General features: G+C 38.8%; 1 long non-coding RNA gene across 1 annotated transcript; it reads right to left on the reverse strand.

Annotated features, from left to right (window-relative positions):
- Positions 1–617: 617 nt before the first annotated feature.
- Positions 618–22,182, reverse strand: LOC136671272 (uncharacterized). Its single transcript, XR_010795684.1, has 5 exons — positions 22,018–22,182; positions 16,301–16,442; positions 4,205–4,313; positions 1,213–1,332; positions 618–732 (listed from the first exon to the last, which is right to left on the reverse strand). It is a non-coding gene; the product is annotated as an uncharacterized lncRNA (long non-coding RNA).
- Between the last annotated feature and the right edge of the window lie 88 nt (positions 22,183–22,270).

The raw sequence follows: 22,270 nt of genomic DNA on the forward strand, positions 1-22,270 counted from the left end.
ATTTACTGTCCAACTAACGCAAAATACCAAGGTTTATTTCTGCATTTACCCTACGTATAAATACACACTGTTGGTGCAACATCCCTGCAGAAAGTGACTTCCAAATGCTACCCATCACAGCTATGTTCAGAATGGCTCTGCAGTAAATTAATATTAGGTTGCTAGTCCAGGAATGGGCAATCAAAGAGTGGCCAGTCTAAGCCAGAATTAATGTTAGATGTTAATGTTTTTTAATGGTACAGTTTTTTTTGGGGTTTAGGGACCAACATAGTTAAACTACCATTTCCAGGAAATAATATGTAAAGTAGGGGTGGGCGATATGGCCCTAAAATAGTATCACGAAAGTATTTTGAGTATTTTGGTGATAACGATATTGCTGATACAAAAAAACACAGAAAATAATTGTATTAATTTCAAGAACACAAAATAAATGCTATATTAGTATGAATTATATTTAATATTATATTTAATTTCTTATTTCATTTATATTTTATTACATTTTATTTTAGTACAAATCTAACCATTTCAAACATTCAAAGGAAACAACAAATACATGTATAAACATTTGCTTATTTTGTAAACAACTATAACTTACCAAGATTATAATAGTATAAAAAGCATTTATAATATTGATATTTTATATTCAAACCATCTTCACACGACAGTAGTCACTCGTCTTTTGGAGCAAATCTTGGAACGTAGAGCAAATTTCCACCGTACCTGTCATTGTGCCTAAATGACATAATGAATGTATGCCATATTAAAGGTTAAAGCATGATGTTATTACTTGTGTCATGTCCGAACCAGTCCGAACATCACTATAATCACGTTGTTGATTTATTTTAGCGTTTCGAAAAAATTGTGATATTATTGCACAGGATACGACATGGCACAGACCTAAAATAAAGTCTGCCTTGTGCCCGGGTAGGCTCTGAACCCACTATGACCCTGAACTGGACAAGCAGTTACAGGCAATGAATGAATGAACAAGTGAATGAATAAGTAATATCATTACAGTTTGAAAACAATAATTAGAAATGTATTACTTTTCAGAGATTACACATACATAACTGTAAAATACAGTTCAAGGAAGTACAGTAGTGAGCTATTCATTTACTGTATAAAACTCACCTTTTCCAGCCATTTCCAGTCTAAGTTTATGGAATTAAACAGAGGTGAAAATGTGTGCTTCAAAACACCAAACATACTCACCCACTTGTGGGCTGGCTGCAGGGTTAAGAGATGGATCGTGGGTGAGGGAAAGAGGCTGTGGGTGAACAGGGGGATGGGATCTTGGCAGCAGTAGGATTGTGGCATGAGTCTCCAACACACCTGATCACATACACAAACCCCAGAGAGGCAAAGCCACACAAAACTAAGCAGTGCTTTACACGTCACACCTGAGGCCACAGACAGTAGAGTACTTTTCCACTCAGGATTAGTTTTAAAGGTATAGGATGTCAAAAAGCAATATCTAAGTATTACACTTGGTAATATGTCATTCTCTAGCCCTGTGTCTGAACCTTAAAATTATTCCTCCTTGATTATCTCACTTTTGGTCTTGTTAAATCCAGAATTTGGTGTTCTTCCATAAAGCAGGGTTACGCATGCAATGCTGGTCATGATAATACTGTCACAGACTGAAAGTCTGATCATAAAATCTGTGGTCTTCAAGCATGTGATAAAAACAGAGTTGGATAAAGTTCTTTCAGTGTCATCAATTTTGTCATCAGCCAGTTGACAGCGATTTTAAATTTCTCAAGCAGAACACTGTCATTTTCAGTCAATGTGGTTATATCACCAGAAAATTTTAGTTTTAAAAAATAGGTTTACACTTCCTAAATTTCCTTCTACAAATATATCTCCTACTGTCAGTTAGCTAAGACAGGTTTGGTGTTTGTTGCCTGGTGGTGCTTTTATTTTACTATTTAAGACTATTGTAGCCTAAAATGAAATGCAGCAAGCAAGCTAAACATATAAATAACTGCATGGTTGCTTCAAAGCCTCTTAAGCCTGGTTCAAAACTAACTTGTCAAATGTCATATGTACATTAGAGATGACAATGAATATCCTCAGTTTGTTAAAAAATGCACATTGGGCCATTGACAAGATACGATAAAACACTACGCACTACTAGCACTACTAACTAAAACCTTCAGAAAGTTTAGACTAATTTCTTGCTTATGTTAAACGGTCCAAAGTAATAAAATGAAACTTTACACAGTTTCTCCTGTTTTAATATTTTATCAAACATAACGTTCTATGTCTGTCAATATGTTCATATTTCAGACATTAAAATTAGTATGTAAAAATTGATTTATTGAAACTTAAAGTTCAAATGAAGGGCAGTAAACATTCAAAACTCTTTGGAAGATTCTGACACACAGGTATGCTACAGTTTGGATTCAAGCACCAAAGCATGTGTCATCTCAAATGTTATTTCCATAAGATGCAATAAAAGCCATAAAAGTCACATAAAGTATAAATATTGAGCTACAAAGACTTTGGGATCCTGATGTCTCACTTTAGGTGAGACTTCAAAACATACAGGTATAACCTCAGACCTGCTACCAGGTCATTTCAGACATAAACACAACCATCAACTCTTTACCATGTTCTGGTGAAAAGACCCACAACCCAGACGTAGGCAGGCTCTTGGGTCTTGGCCAAGGCTCTGCCCAGTGTCTTTCAGACCTGCTGTGTTGCCAAGGCAGCATGTGCAACATGAGGGAGCAATGGAGGGGAAAGTCATGTTCCAATCCAAAAAAAACAGCAGGTATTATACTCAAAATAACCAAAAGTTCAAATCATCTGAAAAAGCCCCTTTAAATCATCTGTCTTTTATAAGCTGTAATTATACATTTTCTGGTCAATGTCGACCTTTTGCTGTGTGATCATATGCTGCATTCCGCAGAGCATGGAAGTTTTCCAGGAATAGTAAGCTGTCATTTTCTATTTACAACAAAAATAGAACATAGTTTGTTGATTTTCATTCATTATCTACAGGAAACAAAGTCAAATATATATGGAAATCATTAAACATTAAAAGTCATTAAAATACATTTCCATCAGGCCAGTAAGACAAGACAACCAGGTAAATACACACATGGTTTGCATGGGAGATGAGCTAGACAGCATATTAAAAGGACTGAGCTTGATTATGGAGCTGTATGTACACTGATACAAAGATGGATTTCAAGTATTCTTTTTTGTAAAGAAAAACATGATTTATAAAAGAGCACCTTTTATGTGTTTATTTTAAGCCCACTGTCAAGTGGACCATCCCCCTACCATTTTTGAAGACTTTACAAAGTCCAGCGAGTCCATGCGAAGAGAAAAATGCGTATTCCGCTCAGTTGAATATATACTTGATTCATTTGTTGGTGCTAAAATATTTAGCAAGTTAGATGCAACACATGGATTTTTGTCGAATCCCTCTGGCTAAGGAGTCAGCTAAGCACACAAGTTTTATTACACCATTTAGGCACTAGTTTTTCAACTATTTACCATTTTGCATAGTGTCAGCTCCCTAACATTTTCAGAACTGTATGGTCATAGAAGTCACTGAGGGCCTAGACAGTGTGGTTTCCCACATGGATGATGTACTGGTCTGCGGCCAGGCTCAAGAAGAGCATAAAACACGCCTCACTCTGTGTTGGGTAAGAGGCAAAATGATGGTATCGTGCCGAATATTGAGAAGTATGCCCTTTCACAGCATGAATTGAAATTCCTAGGCCACATCCTCTTCAATACAGGGGTGAAGCCTGACCCAGAGGAAACAGCAGCAGTCAAAGACATGCCCAAGCCAGCCAAAGTCATTTGGTTTAAAGAGATTTTGGGTGGTAAATTCATACCACAGCTGGCAGAGAAAGACAAAGTCCTCAGGGACCATTTGTTCAAGTAAATTGCTTGTTTTGGGATCAGACCAAGTTGAAGCTTTAAATGACCTGAAAGAGGATTTGTCATTTGCACCTGTACTCGCCTTGTATGACCCAAATAAAAAAGACAAAGTAGACGTGTCATCCTTTGGGTTTTGCTACAGAAATTACCTCTCATGCAAATTAAACAGAGATATGCACAGGGAGAAAATAACCCCTTAGGCTCACTTAGGCATGCAAGAGATTCAGAGCCTCCTGTGGGCTCGAGCACTGGATTTCTTATCCCCATGACCGATGCTTTATAAAGAGACTCATATAATACTCACTTACTACAAATGTTTCATGCTCCTGGAAAAAGCCTTTGTACAGCTGATGTACTCATGTGCACCACAGCGGAAAAAGCTGCGAACCCAGACGATGAGCTGATGGAGATTTCTGCGGACAAAAAAAATTGTTTGGTGATGTGTCCTGCAAATGTCCTGCCTCTGCCTCTTTCAGACCTAGTGTTCAAATGGTTTTGAATTATGACATTTGAGTTTTAATTTAATTTTGAAATTCACCTTTGAGAAGTTCCTTAGAACTGTTTAGGGTTTTTTTGTTTTTTTATTTATTTATTTTTTGTATAAGCTACCACAACACTAATTTCTCTATTCTATTTAAATGTGTGGTATAATTTATATAGCACCCCATTGAATTAAGTAATGTTAAGCCTATGCAAGGAATGCTGGGAGAAGAGAGTTTTGCTGTGTGTTTGTCAATTTAAGCATGCTGCTCCATGAGTGAGTCTGAGTTCAGAGGCCTGTAATAAAAATATTCTATTATATTGAATAAGATTATGGGTGGAACGGTGGCGCAGCAGGTAGTCTGTGAGGAGTTGGTGTGTTCTCCCTGTGTCCCTATGTTGGTAGGTGGATTGGCGACTCAGAAGTGTCCATAGGTGTGTGTGTGTGTGAGTGAATGTGCGTGTGTCTGTGTTGCTCTGTGAAGGACTGGCGCCCCCTCCAGGGTGTATTCCCGCCTTGCGCCCAATGATTCCAGGTAGGCTCTGGACCCACTGCGACCCTGAACTGGATAAGCGGTTACAGATAATGAATGAATGAATGAATGAATGAATGAATAATATTATATTGAAAATAAGATAAGTTGTCGACTACTTTACCCATGCACACCTAAAAAAACAATAACATGACAAAAACATACAATAAGAATTATCAAGACTATAACTTAGCAAGAGTGATAATACAACATCTTCTCAAAAAACAAAATATTGTGTGTGTGCAAAACATTCTGTTAGTTAATAGTTAGCATAAACATTAGCTAACTAGTTAATCAGCCAAATTAGAACCCTTATAGTGGTAAACAAATACAGTTTAATCAGTCTTTGATGTTAATTTGATTCAATTCAATTTTTTTATTGATTCCACCAACTCAAAATTAACAATAAATCAAACATCAGTGCTCAGTATTCTACATACCAGCTTCTGGAGAGGCAATAGCTTTCCACATAGCTGTTTCCAGACATTAAACTCTAAATATAATAAAAAATAATTAATTAAAATATTGGGTTGATCAAATTTTGTTTTAAATGTTGATTTAGCACAAACAATACGCACAATGAAAAAGCCCACCTCTTGTAGGTTTTTAAAGAGATTGTGGTGTGGAGGCTGTAGGCAGGATATTGAACCTCAATCAGCTCACTCCATGAGTTACCTCGATGCAATTAAAAGTCACTATGCCCACTCTGCCCGCTACAACAAGAAGAATAAAACTTGCTATGCTCACTCCACAAGGTTTATATTTATGTACTCTGCGAGCTACCCAGGGGAGATTAAAACTCACTATATCTGCCCCACAAGCTTCCCCTGAGCCCACTCAGCAAGCTACCGCTGGGTGAATAAAGCCTGCTTCATGAGTTTAACTGGAGCAATTAAAACTCACTCCTGATATAACACAGGGTGAATGCTATAATGCTATAATCTACCACATGGCAATCAAAACTTGCTTGGCTCACTCCACAAGCTAACCAACTTAACGTTGATTTGGACAGACAAGTAACTCCCCCACAATCAACCATCTTCATGCATCTGCATGTCAACAAAATAATTCAACTGGCAAAAAACTCTTCTAGGCAGGACCATTAAGCAGTCTGGCAAAAATGCCCTTGAAGAAAGATAGCTTTCAGCAGAAAAAGGCATAGCCTGAGGTTCAACTCTGGAACTGGAACTTCTACAGAAAGATCATTATTTACACTTTCCAAATAGATAACTACTAGAAAGTAGAGAGGAAATTAAATAGGACAGACGATATCAGTGGGAGAAAGGGGTGGTGTGAGGTATGTGTATGTAATTATAATTTTCTGTGTTAATTAAGAAAATTAATTCGGCTTTCTTGATGTATCATAGAGATGAGGAGCAGTCAGGACATTAAAAGCAAAAACACTGCTAAAGCTTTGCCAAGAATTTCTGACATTGACACATTTAGTGCTATCACTAGAATGGCCAATGTGCTTGAAAGCTAGTAAAAATTTGTTTTGTTAATATTTTTTCTTGTTTTTAAAAAGGAACAGTCTGCACTTCTCTTTTCCCTAAGGCACTGCATATATAGCTTCTTTTGCTAGGTGTCCTGTGTTCCCTGCAACTGAAGCCGTCAGTTCCAGGAACAACTTTTGGCAGTGACCAGAAGGCCTGGCCAGTCCTTTCTTTGGCTATGTACGTCAGCCATGGCTCAGCAATCATGTCAGATGACTGCTTCTCTCTTAGGGAAATAAGAAATGTATCAACAGTGGTTTGCCACTACAACCCCTCAGCCTCAAAAGAGCCAGAAGTCACCACAGTCAACAAGTGAGCTGCTACGTCAAGGGAAACCACCAACATAAGTCTAATTTATGGGTCTTGAAGCCAGAGTGTCTTCTCAACAACAATCTCAACTGTTCCACACTGCTCTGTCTAACAATTAAGTCTCTCCAATAATATATTCAGATAATTACAGTATGATTAAAAAATGTCATGTGACCAGCAGTGAAAAAAATATAATATCTCCAAAAACAGGGTCTTAATTCAGAAGCACACTGGTGTAATTGTTATTTAAAACATCATGGTGAAAACATTCCACAACACTGAAATTAAGTTAAGCAGAGACAACAGCAGACAGTTCCATACCTCAGGCCTAAAAAACACTGCGACATCTCTGACATTTCAGCTGCTGAGTGGGAACATTGCCTAGGGGGCAGGTGGCCTGTTAAGCTCTCTAGCATTGTTGCGATCCAGAACTGTTGGACTCCAAGAACTATATGGGTCATGTAAAAATGTCTCTTTACGCCTTAGGACCTATTGGTCTGGGAACTAAACCTTTCCCAGAGCCCTGACCAGTAGGGCTAGCAGGACGACCTGCAAACCCCAAAGGGGCATTCAGTGCAGCACAAAATCCATCCATTACAAGCCTGACAGGAATATCACATGGACAACAGTGTCCAGACCGAGGGACATTTTTATTGGCAATAGCACAAAGTGACGAAAAAAAGCAGCCAATGTTACCAAAGCCCAGTGAGCAATAAAGAAACTAGCAATGATGATTTTGTTCTGATGATGATAATAATCAACCACAAACCCATGAGCTACTTCCCATGATAAAAAAATATGGGCAGTTCCCATGAGTCCTTAATAAGACACAGAGGCCAAGTAGTTGGCCCAGCATTTTCAAGAAACTGTATAACCCAGGTTGTGAAACGTTCTGGTGTAAAATATATACCTATTCTCTATGAAAATAATACAGCAAGCTTGACAGGATTTGCAGATATGCTTTCTAAGCAGCAAAAAACACTGTAAGGACAAAAGCTGTGTTGCATATGGGATAATTCCTGTGAGAGATCTCAAGAAAAATAACAGAATTTTGAATTATGAGGTGAGGATTCTGGTCGAGTCCCCGAAATGCAAATGTGATTTATTTCACAATAGTAGAGGAAGTGCAAGGAGATATTTTCACGTGTGCAGATGGTCTGGCTTGCTTTAGCAGCCCCCTCTTCGACTTTTTTTTACATTAAGAACCACAACAAAACTGACACTAAATAATTGAGTGGTGGAAATGGGTTGACAGGTTGATCCAGTTTTGTGCCCATGATTTTTTTTCTTGGAATAACTTCAAAAGAGACAATAAGCATTTTATGATGCTTATTAATGCCACATTTTATTTAGTTTGTTACTGATTTTCTGAGTTACTGCTGGTTAAATTACATGTTATCTGAGGAATGTTCAAGCTGTAGAAAACAAAGTGGTTACACAAATCTGTAAGTCCCCATTTTGTTTCTAACATTTCCCAATTATATTCACAGTCATTTCACAATTACTATCATTTTTCTATCATAAACACTCTTATAATGAACCTACTCTGGATAAAAGCCAGACAACCTGATCTGTATTTTGTGTGGATGGCTAACACCATATTTGAAAATTCTCCCACTGTATAAGCCTTCATCTCGCATCATTCATCAAAGAACAGATGGGTTAACCATGCTTGGACCAAGGAAATTATTTTTGTCAGTGTAGATCACGAACATTACTATATTTATTACATGTTGCATAAAAATAGAGTTGGTTTAATTTAACGTGCATGCCTGCAGGGTCTATCTGTATCAAAGTCATTGCCGTAAAAATAGTTTATATGTCCTCTGCAAAGTTTAGATACACAATGAGCTAATCTGAGTTGCTGATTTCTTTAAACTTTGCAACAAAAAGAGCAACAGATCACAAAGGAATGTATAGATGCTTGGTCCAACTTTTCAATAAATATGTTTTGTAATCCAATCTGGAGGGTTAGAACAATGTTCTTCCAAAATATATCCCATCAATAAGTGTTACTGAATATGTAGCTGGATCGAGATTTAGTGACAACAAAAGCCATAGAATGTGATTTATCATGCTCAAATTCAAAACGCCATTCTGTGACTTTTGCCACATGGACCACTTTCTGAGAATATGAAACATATCTCATCGGACTTTATCACTTTTTCCACATTTCTGTAAACCCGTGGCATTTTTCCATACCTTTGTGGACCAGTGCTTTTCCACCAATGAACTCTGAAATGTGCATTAGCCTATGTAAAAACAAGATTAAGCACTGCAAGCATACTATAGTATCTCTCTCTATAAAGTTGTGGATGTCTGGTTCTTACGCAGTCTAAACTTATTGTCCATTGACATTCTCAGTCACCAGGTGCTCTTTAGTTTTTATTTATATATCACATTGCTGTACACAAAATATCATGTAGAGCTAAAAGAATTAAAGTTACATAATCTTGGTGTTATAAAACTAGCTTATTTAGAAAATAATAGCAATTACTGGCACCCCTGGTTAAGAAGTGTTCTTTGGCTTCTAATAAATAAATAAATAAATAAATAAATAAAAACAATAAAAGACAACAATGCAAAAAAGAGAAAAATCTAAACTTTAATTCAAGTGCCTTTATTTGGTGGGGGGAAAAAATCCCACATTAAGAAATAAATATTTTGAATGAAATCATGTGTGCCACAATTATTGGCACCCCTGGTGTTAGTACTTTGTACAACCTACTTTTGCCAACAAGACAGCACTTAATGTTCTCCTATAACTCTTCACAAGATGGGAGAATACAGAAAGATCATCCAGAATCCTGGGTCTTCTCCTACACACTCTCCTCTTCAGCTCACCCCACAGGTTTTCTATTGGGTTGAGGTGTGGGGACTGAGATGGCCATGAGAGGAGTTTGATTTTGTGCCTTGTGAACCATTTTTGAGTAGATTTGGCCACATGTTTATGGTCAATATCTTGCTGAAAGACCCAGTGACGATCCATCTTCAGCTTTCGGGCAGAGAGGCCACCAGATTCATATTCAAAATGTCCTGATATTTCAAAGAGTTCATGATCCCATATCCTTACATGGTTCCCAGGTCCTTTGGAGGAGAAACAGGCCCACAGCATCACCGATCCTCCCCCATACTTAACAGTGGGCATGAGGTGTTTTTCTGCATACTCATCCTTGGAGTTACATCAGATCCACTTATAGTGTTTGTTGCCAAAAAGCTCTATCTTGGTCTCATCTGACCAACGCACACGGTCCCAGTTAAAATCCCAGTACTGCTTGGCAAACTCCACCCGTTTATGCTAATGAGTATAACTCAGAAAAGGTTTTCTTCATGCATGCATCCCAAACATATTGTTGGCATGTACATAGCACCTAATGGTTGTTTGGGAGACCTCGTAAAACCAAGATGATACCATTTGATTCAATTCTCTTACAGTGAGCTTTAAAGTTTTTACTTCCCTTACCAATCTTCTATCTGGGTGTGGTGGCAAGATACACTTGCATCCTCTTCCGTGCTGGTTTGTCACAGAACTGTTCCAAATTTGCAGGTGAGTGGCTATTTTCTTGTAGCCATTGCCTCATTTATGGAGGGCGACACACATCTGCCTTACTTGAATATCATGTTCTCTTGTCTTTTCCATGTTTAAGAGAGAGTAAGAGAAATAGGTCTTTGTGTAACGCCATATATATATATATACCCCAGGGTCCTAGATACTTTGATCCACTTTATACACTACAGTAGAAATTACATAAATGGTTAAAATACATTTATTTCCAAGAAATTGTTAAGGGTGCCAATAATTGTGGAACATGTCATTATATATACAAACCGGATTCCAAAAAAGTTGGGACACTAAACAAATTGTGAATATAAACTGAATGCAATGATGTGGAGATGGCAAATGTCAATATTTTATTCGTAATAGAACATAGATGACAGATCAAAAGTTTAATCTGAGTAAATGTAACATTTTAAAGGAAAAATAAGTTAATTCAAAATTTCACAGTGTCAACAAATCCCAAAAAAGTTGGGACAAGTAGCAATAAGTGGCTGGAAAAAGGAAATTGAGCATATAACGAACAGCTGGAAGACCAATTAACACTAATTAGGTCAATTGACAACATGATTGGGTATAAAAAGAGCTTCTCAGAGTGTCAGTGTCTCGCTGAAGCCAAGATGGTAAGAGGATCACCAATTCCACCATTGTTGCGCAGAAAGAATGGTGTTACCCAGCGTAAAATAGCAAAGACTTTTAAGTTATCATTATCAACCGTGCATAACATCATTAAAAGATTCAGAGAATCTGGAACAATTTCTGTGCGTAAGGGTCAAGGTCGTAAAAATCTACTGGATGCTCCTGGTCTCCGGGCCCTTAAACGTCACTGCACCTCAAACAGGAATGCCACTGTTAAGGAAATAACAGAATGGGCTCAGGAATACTTCCAGAAAGCATTGTCAGTGAACACAATCCACCGTGCCATCCAGCGTTGCCAGCTGAAACTCTACAGTGCAAAGGGGAAGCCATTTCTAAGCAAGCTCCACAAGCTCAGACATTTGCACTGGGCCAGGGGTCTTTTAAAATGGAATGTAGCAAAATGGAAGACTGTTCTGTGGTCAGATGAGTCATGAATTGAAGTTCTCTATGGAACACTGGGACGCCGTGTCATCCGGACCAGAGAGGACAAGCATAACCCAAGTTGTTATCAACACTCCGTTCAGAAGCCTGCATCACTGATGGTACGGGGTTGCATGAGTGCTTGTGGCATGGGTAACTTGCATGTCTGGAAAGGCACCATTAATGCAGAGAACTATGTTCAAGGTTCTAGAACAACATATGCTCCCATCTACTGAAATGGCCAGCCTGCAGTCCAGATCTTTCACCTTTAGAGAACATTTGGCGCATCATAAAGAGGAAGGTGCGACAAAGAAGGCCCAAGAAGATTGAACAGTTAGAGGCCTGTATTAGACATGAATGGGAGAGCATTCCTATTTCTAAACTTGAGAAACTGGTCTCCTCTGTCCCCAGACGTCTGTTGAGTGTTGTAAGAAGAAGGGGGATGCCACACAGTGGTAAAGAATGGCCTTGTCGTCGCTGTGCCCTTGGTCGCTGTAATTTTGGTCGGCCGGCCACTCCTGGGAAGGTTCACTACTGTTCCACGTTTTCGCCATTTGTGGCTCTCATTGTGGTTCACTGGATTCCCAAAACTTTAGAAATGGTTTTATAACTTTTTCCAGACCGATAGATCTCAATTACTTTCTTTCTCATTTGTTCCTGAATTTCTTTAGATCTTGGCACAATGTCTAGATTTTGGTCTACTTCGCTTTGTCAGGTAGGTCCTATTTAAGTGATTTCTTGATTGAGAACAGGTGTGGCAGTAATCAGGCCTGGGTGCTAGAGAAATTGAACTCAGGTGTGATAAACCACAGTTAAGTTATGCGCACACTTTTTACACCACTATATGTATATACCATATCTATATATGAAACCTTACAATTCGATATTTTCCACAAATTGTTTGACCCAAATATTGTATTCAATTCAATACATTGAATGTGTGCTCCTTATCCACAAAGTTTATCCATAAAGTTTTCCCACATATATAAATTCAGTGGTCTATGGATCAAATTGAAACAGCTCTGAGCTTCAGCGTCAGTCACAAATCACTTGAATCTTTTCCTTTTGCTTTGTTGATTTCAAGTGCAAGGTCAACAGGGTGCACTCAATATTTTTATGCATGCCACACAGCAAGGAAGCATTGTATCATAATTACATCCTGCACTACATTTCCACTCATAATGTCTCCATGTTTTCCTATTTAATTTGTCAGTATATATCTTAAAACGCAGGGGGCATCAACACCTGTCCTGCACATGGGGACTAAACATCTGTCCTCGTAACATATACCATCATGAAAAATGCATTCTAGTCCTTAACCCGTTCATCACAGAAACCCAAGGCGAAGTCTTATCAACTGCTCATTCTTTACTCCGAGAAGGAATGGGAGCACATCTGCACATCTTTGACAGAATGTTTTTATGAGTTAAATAAGACTGCTGTGTAAGGTAAAGGATTTTATTCACATTTAACACTATAGCTAGTGGAGCTTCATTTGAAAACATGTTATAAGCCTCTCCTGGAACAGGCCAGAGCTCACTACGCCAGGGCAATGATTTATCTGAGCAGGGTAATCCCGCACATATTGAATTCTTCGTGACAGTAGCTATTTCCCAGGATTTCACACAGGACTATGCTGTTTAGCTGCAGACTGCAAAGTTACATAAGATAAAGGAAACACATCACTATATGAACATCTGGGCAATATTAGGGAATTGCAACCAAGTAGATGACACTAGTAATAAAGGTGAATGTATTTTGCCTTTAGTAGGCATAACTCAGCAGTATACAGACAAATGTGAATTCATGGGTGATATTCCTTTATCTTAGCTGGGCTTTGGTTAGAGCCAGGTTGATGTAGGCAATATACAGAAACCTTGAAAGTGGTGCACTCCCCTGTGCGTATGCCAACACAATCAGGAAATTCATCAATCAGCCTGGCAAGGGCTCTGCAGCTCATTTTTGTTTGACCATAACCTACCAGTTCACCCAACCCCCCTCCGCCATGCTTCTTTTTGGAGGGGACTAGGCATGATGCCAGGTAGTGGATTACATGCATGTTCACACACATGGACTTTCTACATCACTGCAATATAACATAAGAACAGCATTGGGTATGGACCAGGTGTGTCATTGTCAGAGCAAAGTCAATAGGAACCACTGTGTTATGCTTCTCATATGTTGGGAGCACATCTCAACACTTTCTTTTTTTCCCAAACAATTCCTTGCAGAGGCTGGCGCCAACCCAGCTTGAGCCCTCTCAGGTCACTTCTGTCTAAACACACAATAACGCTGCTTAGCTTTGTTTACCTACTCTCTCCTCCCCATTGCTTCCCTGCTCCAACTACATAATTTCAAGAGCGCTGAGGTTCTTCATTCCATGCTCACAAAGCCAAAACACTACAAGCTTGAAAATCCATAAAGTACACAAATTTACATCATGCAGCACATACAACAGCACAACTAGCCAAGTGTGGGTATCCTCCATCTTGACCTTAGTAAGGACACTGACCATAACGTTGCCTTGTTTAGACTGCTCCATTGGGTGGAGTCCGAGGTGTACGATAGCATGAAACGACCCTGGTAAGAAACACCTTTCTAAACACAGCAGTCTAGAGCAAACCATGAGAGAAACTGTGCATGAGAGAGGAGTCTTCTCCTTAGGAACCATTTTGAGGCTTGACCACAGAAACTTTAGAACATATGGCAGCAATAAAAGACCCACCATCCATCACAGAGAACCTCAAAACAAAATGTCAAATCGTCAAGCGTCCGTATACATCTTTGAAGTTTACTCTAGCAGAGTTAACCCTGTGCTCAGGGTACTGAGGGGTTCTGAATGTTTGTTAATTTACTAAATCAGCACAATCCCTCACAAAACACTTAAAAGCATGTAACATACAATATTAAGTCTAGCCAAATTATTCATAATATATTTCATACTTTAAATTCATGCATGTGAGGTATGTATTTATATACACTATGTCCAAAGGTTTGTACATTCTTTATAAGTGTATGCAAGATTAATTCAGTTACTTTAACGTGCACCATTTACTGACACAGACATTTTGGCACAGCTGGTACAATCTCCACAGAACAGTATAAAACTAAACATGTTGCTCTGTGGAGCAGATGTACATAACCTGTACAAAGTCACTATTCTCAGTGCCAAGAGCTGATTGTAGGTTGGCATGAGATGATAAGACAAATACTAAATTATACAACTTCAGTACCTGATCACAGTAATGCTACTAAACATCATGAACTACTCCAACATCTAACATAAAGCCTTCCCTGAAGATGCTGTTACTACAACAGGGTAACAAACTACCTCTTAATATTCATTCATTCATTCATTGTCCATAAACACTTATCCAGTTCAGGGTCGCAGTGGGTCCGGAGCCTACCCAGAATCACTGGGCAAAAGGCAGGAACACACCCTGGAGGGAGCGCCAGTCCTTTGCAGGGCGACACACACTCACACCTACTGACACTTTTGAGTCGTCAATCCACCTACCAACGTGTGTTTTTGGACCGTGGGAGGAAACAGGAGCACCCGGAGGAAACAGGAGCACCCGGAGGAAACCCACGCGGACACAGGGAGAACACACCAAACTCCTCAAAGACAGTCACCCAGAGCGGGACTTGAACCCACAACCTCCAGGTCCCTGATAGTGACATCACCTGCTGCGCCACCGTGCTGCATCCCCCTCAATATTGTTAATTTCCAAAGAAATTTGGATAAGCAGGTGACCACCTATGTAGTGTATGTAAAATTACACACTGTGTTTCAATGTGCCAAGGATGCTGCAATGTACAGAATTCACCAGGCTCCACAATGTTACTCATTTTTTACACCAACCATCTATGAATTCATCGTCCCGTTCAACAACCCACACATCTTTTCTGTACTATATCTACTGCAGGTTTGGCACATGCTCAGAAACAATAAAGATCCGAGGGCTTTTGAACTCAGTGCTTTCGTGGCAAACAGACCTCCAAGCCCCTAAAACAGTTAGCTCAGAGACTACACATTGCGTCCACTATTCAGGTTTTCTCATTCTGTGCTTTTTTCTCAGCAAGGAAATGTGTCAGCAATGAGAAAAAAAACAATTAAATCTTTTCAAAGGAGGATTCCATTGGTGTTTCAAAATGCAAAAGTGTTGATATGGAAAGAAGACTTTCTGTGTGCTTGATGTGGTGGTAGAGATCAGCAAATACAAAGGCAGTACAAATATAATAGGAAATATAGACATTTAAATAGACATCTTCTAAAATGACTTCTGGGCCATCACAATACTGTGATAAATACAATTATTGTAAATATTAACTATAATAAATTTTAACAATTGTATTTCTTAAATATTTGCAATGTGATTTTAACAGTTAAACTGGTAAAAACAAGCATTGCAGCATTATTTGTACTGTACATCTAGTTGAATAAGGACACATTGTTTTTCAGCAGGGTTTGTGCTGCTTCGGCTTTCATGATCATCTGTAAACAATTTCATTTTCCCATGGGATACAGTAAGTAAGAAACAAGCTTGATTTCTGTCAGAGAATGACAAAGGGCCTAAAGCAGAATCGTGCATTTTAGGATTTACTGTTTTGTTCTCTGGCAACAGAAAGAGGCATCTGTTTGTGCGTTCTTTTAATTAGACTGCCTCAATAGTACATCATAATCTCTAGAGTGTTTGCATGTTCAAGTAACTGCAGCTTTCATAATTTAGAAGAGGAATCCTTTGAGTCCCATTCAAATAAATATTAGCTTTTCACTTTCTTGTCTTTGTGTGTGCCTATAGTAAATATGTTTTGAATGTTTGGCATATATTTTGTCACAGACAAGTTATACAATTGAGATTAGAATGAATTACACAGTTCATCGTACAGTAATAAGGTGTATCATGCTTGACCAACAGTCAAACAGACTGTTATGCCACTGTAGTGTGGTTCTGATAGTGTTCCCATACCTCAGGTGATTTATGGCTGTTACTCTGTACTACTCTCTCCTGAGGTACCCTTCATTTCCTCTTCTCTTGTTTTGGATGGCCCCCTAGGGCCCTAAAAGCCTTCACCTCTGACCTCCAGTGGGCATGACCTTTTCACTGCAGTCTGGTAGGAGAGGCAAAACAAAAGAAAAAAATATCACCCCAGGCAAACAATACTAAATACTTTAAATAACGCAGCATTGCCTTTGGCTTATATCCTCATATACAGAAATCTGACAATACTGTAGGTCACCACTCATTTGATACAACAAGTAGTGTCCTATACTAACGTTTTGTAGTTCTTTTATAGAAATGTTCAACACCAACAACCAAACAACAATGGAACCAAGTTACTTTGAAAACATTTTGTATATGATATCTCTTAGGGGCAGCATGGTGGCACAGCAGGTAGTGTCGCTGTCACACAGCTCCAGGGACCTGGAGGTTGTGGGTTCAAGTCCCGCTCCAGGTGACTATCTGTGAGGAGTTTGGTGTGTTCTCCCTGTGTCCGCGTGGGTTTCCTCTGGGTGCTCCGGTTTCCAAAAACACACGTGGGGACTCAAAAGTGTCCATAGGTGTGAGTGTGTGTCACCCTGCAAAGGACTGGCGCTCCCTCCAGTGTGTGTTCCCGCCTTGTGCTCTGTGATTCCGTCACACCGTCACTGAATTGGATAAGGGTTGAATGAATGAATTCTCTTAATGAATGAATGAATGAATAATATTTCTTAATTCACAAGAGACATCAGTATTGTTACTAATGATGAATAATGCAGAAATCCAAGTACCCAAAAAGTAATCTCATGAGATTTACAAGATAAGATACAACAATAATGTAAGACTGGAACTGTGAGATAAATTTCCCGCAGAAACACAGTTGTTATCAAATAATGTGGAATTCCACATATTTTTTCATTTTTATTTTTTTTGCAAATTTCACTTACTTATTAGGTGCATAGTACAGAAACTTACAACACATATACATCAGATCAGACACAGCAGCGCAGGAGTTTTTAAACACTCTGTCCACCCTCTGTTCACAAAATTAGGCACATCAACCTAGCTGGGCCACCTTGAAAATGTAAAGTCAGAGATAGCAGCTTATCTGTTGCTGCACAGGACTCTTGTTGGCTGGATATTTTGGATTAGTTGGTTATTACTTATCCAGCAGTGACCTGGTGTGGTGTTTAAAAGCTCCAGCAGCACTGCTATGTCTGATCCACTTGACCACCCAAATCATACCTGCTCTGTGGTGTTACCGTGTGGGCCTTGGCCATTGAAAACCTGAGAGAAAGGGGGCTACCTAAGTATGCAAAGCAACTAGTAGACTACAGTCTGTGATTGTAGAGCTACAAAGTGCAACTATATGTGAAGTAGATGTATAAAATGGAGAATGATTATATTTAATTCCATATTTATCTCTCCACCTCTTCATGGAACTTAAATATACATTTTAGGCTGTAGGATAGACTCTCAAATATGGTTTTGCCATTCACAGCTGTTCTAAGTATTTACGAACGAAGTTAGATAAACATCCTCAGCATTAGAGGGTTCAAATCAGAATGATGAGAATTGTGCAAAAAAAACAGGCCACAACCAAGCAAATCATATCCAAATTCAACACTGTTGTGTAGAATGTAGTGTCGGCATGTATTCAGAGTGCATCATCAAACTTCATTTTGAATGGGTTACTGTCGTACAAATGAAGTGAAATACATACTACCAAACAATTTATCTAATTATTAGATGTACCTCAAAAAAATACAACCGTATTTACCAACAACTGTATTATACCTGGCAGTCATATATAGCCTGTTAATGATGTGCTGATGTCCTCTGTCTCCTTCATTGTGTGACACAGTGCTGTCTGTGACGTGGACAGTGGTCTTGCCAGAGATAGATTCAAAGTGTAAGAGGGGGCAATGAACTTACATTAACCTGCAACCCCCACCTCCACCTTTGCTTAGTCTTAGTTTGTCTTTCCACATATTCCTCCATTCAACACTTTCTTCCATAATCATTTCTAAATGTCTCCCACTCATTCTTTTTCATTTCAACCTGCATCCTCCTCCATAACAGAACTCTACTCCTCTCAACCCCTACCCCAGGCATGATCGGTGCTGGAAAATATGGAAAAACATCCAATTCAAAACTTACATAATCTGACACCAATTTTTCATGTTAATTTATTTCAGCATTCTGGACTGTTTTGGTACCAGTGCTGTGGTTCCTCCCTCTAACACGTGTTGTTCTTTGCCTAGCCTAATTTCCTTCATCCAAGAAGCCTCACAAACACAGCTCACCTCCAATATGCTAATCCACAGATAACTCAGTAATCTTCTTCTCCCAGTCCAACAGCTGGCTCTCATCTTCTTTAGCTTTTGGGATATATGTTTCCCACATGCAAAGAGGCCATACTAATAAATATTAATCATGCAGCTTGCTACTGGCGTGCTGTAATTTATCTCAAAGTCAAAAAACAGCTTGGTGCATATGTCAGCTGTATGTTTGAACAGTTTTGTGTACAGAAAATGAAGAAGAAAAAGAAGAGAGAAATTGTTTCCACTTTATAATGCAATGGATAATCAACAGAGAGAACATTTGTAATTAAGTGAAACCTATGAGTCATCTTGAAGCACTTCCCCATGCTCAACAAAGTGTCAAGGATATCTTAGGCATGGTCCAAGAAGAAAAGCCTAATTGTATTTGTCTTAGCGAGCATCTGGTTCTCAGTTTTGCATAACCCTTCTGAGGCTCGGGTTCAAATTGTATGTAAAGCATTCCAGTTGCCATGGACAAAAATCAAGCAGATCATTAAAAATGGCAGCAGGGCCTCATAACAGTACTTTTGTTGACATCACATCACTGAAAAACAAAATCTGAGAATAAAGTCAGAATTCTAAGAATAAAGTTGAAATAAATCTGAGCATGAAGTCTGAATAATCCTGAGAATAAAAGTCTGAATAATTCCAATAATAAAGTCAGAATATTTAGAAAAATACTTTGGATTATTATCTACTATAATATTTATATATACAGACTCCCAGTATGTGTGCCATAGAGTGAGTTGTGAAAGAAGCAGTTAAGTAAACAAAATTATTTATTATACACTTCCAACCACATGACATGACAACTAAACCCAACAGTGCAGCCACTGACTACAATGCATACGGCTTTAGTTTATTGTATGAGTCCGTAAGACATTACACTTGCCTCATGGCACGTTGGTGTTCCTCTTCCTCTGGATTGATCATTTTCATTATCATTCTAATTGTATCTTGTGCAACTACATGCCCTCTTCTAAATAAACAGGTTCTTGCACAACTGATACAGTGTTTAAATACTAATCACAATCTTGTCCTGGTGTGCCAGAGGACATATGATTGTATGACTTAAGCAATACACTACATTCCTCAATTACACTGTAAAGTGTTGTCTGTCTCACTAAACTTGCAACAAAATATTCTTACTTTTTGTTCTCTGAATTATTCTGACTTCTTAGAATATTGACTTTATTCTTAGAATAATTTTTTTCAGTGCAGTGGCCCTAAATCTCCGTCGTACACTAGGGCTTGTGTAATTTCAAAACTAAAACCTCAGCTCTATTAACCTTCTACCAATAGCCCAAAAGACCTTCAAGGCTCATTGAGCTGCAAGTCTTACAGGTGATATGGGCCATAAGATTGACATAATGTGTAGCAGTAGTGTCACTTAAGACAGAGACACACGGGGAATCACTGTGTGGGGAACTTCGGAAGTGCTTACAGCAGTGTTGCCTCATTAAATCTAGACGGAACAGAAGTCTGTGATAAAAGCCAGAGTGGCCTGCAAACCCAGAGGTGCTTCCTTCCATCCTGTCCCGCCCTTTGCTCTTTTAACCACCCAACACTCTGCCCTGGAAATTACTTCCAGCTTGGGGTTGATTATAAGATATGAGCAATCATGCCATGGACAAAGGATAGTAGTAGGATGAAGCTCAGAAGAAGAGTGAAACAGCAAAATTCAGGTTTTTTTTGCAATTGCTTTCCAAAGATTCATACACTTGTATTCAGATAAATTCATATGGAGCATCACAATTACACCACAGGTAGTGTCGTTCTCTCACAGCTCCACGGTCCTGGGATTGTGGGTTTGAGCCCCACTCCAGGTGACTGTGAGGATTTTGGTGTTATCCCCATATCCACATGGGTTTCCTCATGGTGCTCTGGTTTCCTCCAAAGGTCAAAAACACAACGGTAGGTGGCTTGGCTACTCCTTAAGTGATCGGTGTCCATAAGTGTAAGTGAATGAATGAATGTGTGAGCGTGTGTCACCGTGCGAATACTGGTACCCACTCCAGGGTGTATTACCACCTTTAAGACTCCTGAGGTACCTTTAAATGTACCTTTAGCGAAGAATAATATAACCTGTACAGCACATTTTTGGGCTGTGGTAGAGTGGAATCTGAAGAGATTAACAATTTAGACATGTAGTAGTGCCATTTCTAACATACCACTACTAATCATCCAACATCAGAATGGTATAAATGGTCAATTGCATGGAAAATTGACGTACGGCGTAAATATTACTGAACTAAAAACAAAATTTACTGTGTACTTCCAAACCCATTCAGTCCATGTATGGGAACAAAACAATGCAAAAAGCAAAAACAATGATGTCACAGAACCAACTTATTTACTGAGGTCCACTTTCTCAGCCTAGAGCAGTTTAGCCCCACCTATTTACACACAAATCAAAAACAATTTAATTCTAGGGGATAAAGAGAAACTTGTCATGCTAAACTGAATTATCTCTGTTTTGGGTACAAAGAACCATTATATAATAACGGAAAAAACAGCACATCAACCAAATAAACGGTTGCACAGCAACAGAAACCTATTTTATACACAAAAGTTGTCGTCAACTGACATTTTTCATTCTTCGTAGAATCAGTCTGATGTATAAATACTTATACATGGACAGGCTGTCATGGCCCATGCTGCTCCTACTGATGGGGGCTAAACCATAGCATTTTCTCTTAACATAAAATCTCTTCCACAAGCTCCCAGACACCAACGGCTCGATATACTTCAATCTTTCTTCATCTCTTTAAAGACCTTTTCAAGTTGGATGCTGTGGAGTTACTAGTTTCCAGGGATTGCCTGCACTTCATCTTCTGCCAAAAACGGATGAGACTCGAATCTCACAAGATTAACTACACTAGTGTGGACATATTTTGGTTTTCAAAAAGGAGGACACGTTGGGCAGGTTGGCAGCATGGTGCCGTGTGTGTACAGCGTCGAATTTAACTTACGACCACAATAAACAGATACTCTTTAACAAGACAGCTAACAAATTACTTTATGGCCAGATTTCTTTCAATTCAGCATTTGGCCCTAAACAATAATAACAAATAAACTACAAATAAAGATATTCTGTCACCAAAGTATTCCTAGGTTTAGTCTGGCTGATACAACTTGTATGTAATTCACAGCATATTTATTCACTTTCTGGTGTTCTGGTTTTAATAAACCGGAGTTTTCATGTATAATGTAATTAAATAAATAGATGTGCCGTAACGGTCGGATTTGTCCGTGTATTCTAGTCTATAGGGACAGACGAGATGACTGTCAGTTTTGTAGCTAATAAATAGAGCTGAAAATGAAAGGCCCATGGGTCACAAAAAGGCTTCCACAAACAAAAAAGAGATTATGATAAATTACCTTAACAAATTTCCACGCAGTTCTGTTCGATGCGCTTGTAAATCTTTGTAATTTTGAGTACAGCTCTGCTGAAAACAAGTCAACTGTATTTACGCCCGCAAAAGCGCGCGAAAAAAAAATCTGTAAAAATTCCTAGAGACTTGTGGTGTGTCCCATTCCAGACAGCGAGCATATATCGGTCCACTGCTGGTCCACCCTCGGACCACTCAGATTACTGTCCTGTGTACAGGATATAACTAGTATTTAATCTAAT

The sequence above is a fragment of the Hoplias malabaricus genome, chromosome 16 (genome assembly GCF_029633855.1).
Source record: "Hoplias malabaricus isolate fHopMal1 chromosome 16, fHopMal1.hap1, whole genome shotgun sequence".
Classification (NCBI taxonomy): Eukaryota; Metazoa; Chordata; class Actinopteri; order Characiformes; family Erythrinidae; genus Hoplias; species Hoplias malabaricus.